General features: G+C 41.2%; 1 pseudogene; it reads right to left on the reverse strand.

The window, feature by feature from the left end:
- Positions 1–1,670: 1,670 nt before the first annotated feature.
- Positions 1,671–4,632, reverse strand: LOC122732133 (annotated as a pseudogene).
- Positions 4,633–5,564: the final 932 nt, after the last annotated feature.

Below are 5,564 nucleotides of genomic sequence, written 5' to 3' on the forward strand. Positions count from 1 at the left end.
ATCATCTCTGTATAGAAAGTAGAACAGAAAAAAATTGTACATAAAATTATCTAGTCTTTATTACATACAGCTTTCTTTTCCTTTTAAGTAGATAAGTTCAACTTTTAACCTTCAAAGCTGTCTTGCTTGTATGTTTCTATCTGACCTTCTTTCAGTTCTCTTTTGTGTATTTACCTTTTTTTTTCTTCTGTGTATTTAAAAAACGTTTCAGTAGACCCTTTGTTTCTTTTCTTTTTTTGGCATCCCAATCACCACTCCCTTCCCCTTCTTCATTAAAAAAAGAAGAGGGGGGGCGCAGCTAGGTGGCGCAGTGGATAAAGCATCAGCCCTGGATTCAGGAGTACCTGAGTTCAAATCCGGCCTCAGATACTTGACACTTACTAGCTGTGTGACCCTGGGCAAGTCACTTAACCCTCATTGCCCTACCAAAAAAAAGATAAAAATAAAAAAAGAAGAGAAAGAAATAGAAGAGAAACAAAACCCTTGTTACAAATGTGCCTAGTCAAGCAAAACAAATTCTTAGGTCTCATTCTGTACCTTTAGTCCATCATCTTTCTGTCAGGACAAGGATAGCTTGCTCCACAATCAGACCTCTGGAGTCAAGGTTGGTCACTGCATTGATCAGAGTTCTTAAGTCCAAAAGCAAAAATTTCAGTATGGATTGCTTTTGTTAACCACAAAATAAACACAGAATAATATAAAGTTAGAGCTGTAATGGAGTTTAACAATCATATAATCCTACCTCTTGACTAATGTAATTTTTTTTTTACTATATTCCTAACAGATGAATATTTAGTTTCTTTTTAAACACTTGACACAAAGCTCATTCTTTCACACGGCAATACATTTCATTTTGATTTCCAACAGTTTGGTTTGCCTATACTCTTCAAAATTTCTTCTTTGTATGTCAGATACGGGTCTTTTCAACATTCTGCTAACATCTGTAACTTACTTCTTGTTTACCTTTCTGTTAAAGTTGTCCATTTCTAATAAAGGAGAATTAAATAATCTATGATTAATGCTTTGCTGTTTAGGTCTTTTTACATTTCAGTTAATTTTTCTGCTATTGTCCTTAGGTAGACCAGAAGCTATGCTACATTCAGAAATGAAATTGGTAGGATGAATGATTTGTTCCAACTACTTTAAGTCCGAGCCTAATCTTCCCAGGGACCACAGTGGTATAAGGCACTGATTAGGGATAGGAGAATGTATTTGTATTTTTCTTCTTGGTTGTATTTTCTCAATGAACATCCCTGTGTACAAACTAATTGATGCTAAATAGTTAAATGATACTGGGGTGCTCATCATTAGGACAAATAATGAAATAAAGGAGATATTAACTATAACTGACTGCTAATATTGAAGAGAACACATTGGAATGGGAGATGATTATGACATTAAAACCTCTCAGGGAGAACCCCTAGAACAGTAAGGGTGAACCCTAAAGATGTCATCTTGATCCACTGGTTTACAGGAAAGTAAAACGTTATTCATTTCTCTCCCTATGCACACATTCAAATATTCAGAATGCTCAGATTTACACAGTAGCTTAAATGTTACATTTGAAATGCCACTGCTTTGGCTACAAATTTGAGTCTGGCAATTTTTAAAAAAGCTGTATGGAATGCTCTCTCTTTTGGTGTGTTTAGTCAACCTCTTCAATGATAAATCTACAGGAAACACCTCTGGATGAGGCTGCTCCGGCACTTTGGAATCCACCAGGTGTCTCCTACAATCACATGGTAGACCTTCTCCAGTTCTTTTTGTTGATGCTCAGATTCTTCCTTCTCAGTAGTTTGGTTCTCATCCAGTTAGTTGATTATTTTGTTACATTTGTCAAGGATCTTCTTTCTGTCTTCCTTATAGATTCTGCTTTGGAGTTTCTCATCCTCCACTGTAGCCTTCATGCTGAAAGCACAAGATTCCAGTGAGTTCTTGGAATAAACCTTGTCTCTCGTCATCTCATCTTTCTTATAATTCTCAGCTTTCTGGGCCATGTGCTCAATGGTTTCTTTGATCAAGCAATCTTGACATTGGTAATGGTGATCTCATTCTCTTTGCCTGTGCTCTTATCCACAGTAGATATACTGAAAGTTACTTCAATCTGAGGAACACCCTTAGGGACAAGGGAAATTCCTGTGAGCTCAAACTTGCCAAGCAGGTTGTTATCCTTCATCATTGTTCTTTCACCTTCATAAAACTAAATAAGCACACCAGGCTGGTTTTCTGGTACTAAATGTCTGCTTGGTAGGAATGGTGGTATTACATTTGATCAGAACTGTCATAACTCCACTAACAGTTTCAATACCAAGGCGAAATAATAACATCCAAAAGCAAGTCCCAAACACTCTCAGATTTATTCCCAAACAAGATGACAACCTGGATCATAAGCAACAGCCTTAATAGGATTGATATTCTTGTTTAGCTCCTTGCCACTGAAGTATGCCAGTCCACAGAGGTTTCTGGATCTTAGAGATATGAGTGTAACTATTGTTGTTGTTTGTCCTTTGTTCTCAAAGAGGACCATGATATGGGAGTGATGTCATGACTTACAATGAATTGGATTTAAGTGAGGGATGATTGTGCAAAGTTACCAGCCTCACTCTCTCCTCCAGAGCCATCTGGGTCCAGTGGCAAAATATACATTAGGATGACTGGAGATGGCCCTGGATATTTGGGGCAATCGGGGTTAAGTGACTTGGCCAGGGTCACATAACTAGTAAGTATCAAGTATCTGAGACCAAATTTGAACTCAGGTCCTCCTGATCCCAAGGCCAGTACTCTATCCATTGTGCCACTTAGCTGCTTCTATGAGTATAACTACCCACCAAGACAATGTTATGAATCCGTGACTAGTCTAGTTTGTCATCACTTAGGGCCTTTTCCATGGAGTCCAATGTACAACAAAAAGTAGCATTCAGTTCTTTGCAATTCACATGGGTGATAAAAGTATAGAAGCCCTTCACAGAAAGAGTTGGTCTCCATACTGGCCTGGGTACTAGAAAAGAGTGTAGGACTTGCATGTTCAAATGTGGTGAAAGGCACTTTAGCAGACAGCCCTCTTGTTCTCACTGAAATCCTTCTGCTTTTGCTTGAACTCAGCAATGAAATAGCTGATTGTGAAGGGGTCAAAGTTCTCCTCATCCAAGTAGGTGTTCCTAGCTGTGGATTTGACTTATCAACTTTTTGGTCCATGCCAAAAGCTTTCTATGGTCCTCACCTTTCTCTGTCTGCTCATCTTGCCTTTCCTTTTTTTTTTTTTTTAGTGAGGCAATGAGGGTTAAGTGACTTGCCCAAGGTCACACAGCTAGTAAGCGTTAAGTGTCTGAGGCCAGATTTGAACTCAGGTACTCCTGACTCCAGGGCCAGTGCTCTATCCACTGCGCCACCTAGCTGCCCCTTAATCTTGCCTTTCTTTTACTTGACTTTTAGCTCCTTAAAGTGGGACACTGTTTCCAGGCTGTAGTATCCCAAGCTTCAGGAGGTCCCAGGTGGTATGATTTAAGGAGGAACAGGTTCTTCACTGGTGTGGCCTGTTCCCTGGTCTTTAGATGACCCCAGACCAACTTGCTAATCAACTAGCATTGTGTGCTGTGGATGTCAGCTCTGACGAGCCTGTGTGCCTCCCCCACGTGAGCCACTGATACTCAAGCCTACCTCCTGGTTCCCAGAGGGGTGAAAAACCGAAGTTCTGCCTCAGCACCAGCAGAGACCCCTGTAATCTTCCCCCCTGCCAAGGGCTCAGTCCTCTCACCAGACTGTGAGCTTAGTTCTAGATGACTGGAGCTGCAGCTGATTCAGAGGTTCTGGGGGTCTCTTTCTCTGGTGAGACCTTCCTGGGACTGGATCTGTGTCAGCATGACTGTGGAGTTGGACTCCACTCCTGTCTCAGCACAGCAGCTCCCTCCTTCTGACTTCCCAAGCCATCCTTGATTGGAAAATAATCTCAGTACATTCTTCTGTGGATTCTGCTGCTCTAGGAATTGGCCTATGGCATTATTTGGATGTTTTTTGGAGCAATCATGTCATGAGTTCGAGAGCTCACTGCCTTTCCTCCGCCATCTTGGCTCTGCCCCGGAAGTCAGTCCATGCCAAAAGCAATGGCAGCAGCAGTTGGCTTACTGATGATCTGGAACATGCTGAGACCAGTGATAGTTCTATGATGGCCTGATGTTAGGGATCACTGAAGTAGGCTGGTCCTGTGACTGTAGCATTTGTGTCTATCTTCCCCAGGTAAGCTATGACAGTTTCTTTCATATTGGTCAAGACCATACAAAAGACTTCTGCATAGGAACTTTTTGTTTCCCCTCTATACTCTACTTAGACCTCAGGTTTGCCTGAGTCATTTATCTCCATGAGAGGCCAATGCTTCATGTCTGATGATACAACTGTATTAACTAATCTGCAACCAGTCAGATGTTTGGCATCGAAGATTGTGTTGATGGGGTTCACTACAACTTAATTCTTTGCAGCATCACTGATTAAATGTTCTGTGTTGGTGAAGGCAACATATCTGGGGGTGGTCCTGTTTCCTTGGCTATTAGCAATTATCTCCATTTTCCTGTGTTGGAAGACTCTCACACAGGAATAAGTGGTGCCAAGGTCAATGACAACTGTGGAGCCCTTTGACATGGATGCTGGAGCATCAGGGTCTTTGCTGATTGATGAAGAGTAAGAAGAGCTGCTGCTGGATAGAGTTAACCTTACATAGTCTTTATACATGCACCAAGTCAGAGGAGCCTGAATTACATGGGGGACTTTTGTGGTCTTGGGTGACCAAGAATCTGTATCAGAAGAGCAGAATCCAATCAGATCTCAAGACAGCTTTGTCTCTGTGTTTAGGGAAAACTAATCCCTGTTGTGAGTTGGGGAAGTGGGGAGAGATCTGGTAAACACTGGTCCTGTTGTGCCTCTTGCGAAGGAAAAACCACTAGGTCCAAAGCCAGTGCATTCTACTTTTCAGTAGTTCTGACTGTTGGGAAGTTTTTCATTATATTGAATCTGTTTTGTAACTTCCACCCACCCATCCTAGTTCTGCCCTCCAGGGCCAGGAAGAACAAGTCTAATCTCCTTTGAACATGATAGCTCTAAAATACTTGAACACTGCTATCATTTACTCCCACCCCATGTCTTCTTTTCCAAGGCTAAAATGATTCTCAGATGACCTGACTGTGGGACTCTTTACCATGCTGGTTTCCCTTCTCAAGGTGATATAGGATGGATTTAGGGTCAAAGTGATCATGAGTCATCCCAAAAGAATTATAAGATTCAGGGACTCAGTTTCCCAAATTTTATTGCAATACTGTAAGTGAATACAGGGAGAGAACCACAAAAGTGGAAAGGTATCTCTAGAATAGGGAGAAGCTTTCTGAAGTCTCCCCAAAGGGCTCTATAAGCTTATAAAATATCCAGTATAAGCTTATCAAATTGATCAGGAAGCAATGCTTTATAAATATCTTGTTAATTAAAAAAAAAATTTTGTGGGGCAATGAGGGTTAAGTGACTTGCCCAGGGTCACACAGCTAGGAAGTGTCAAGTATCTGAGGCTAGACTTGAACTCAGGT

This window comes from Dromiciops gliroides, chromosome 6 (assembly GCF_019393635.1).
Source record: "Dromiciops gliroides isolate mDroGli1 chromosome 6, mDroGli1.pri, whole genome shotgun sequence".
Taxonomy (NCBI): domain Eukaryota; kingdom Metazoa; phylum Chordata; class Mammalia; order Microbiotheria; family Microbiotheriidae; genus Dromiciops; species Dromiciops gliroides.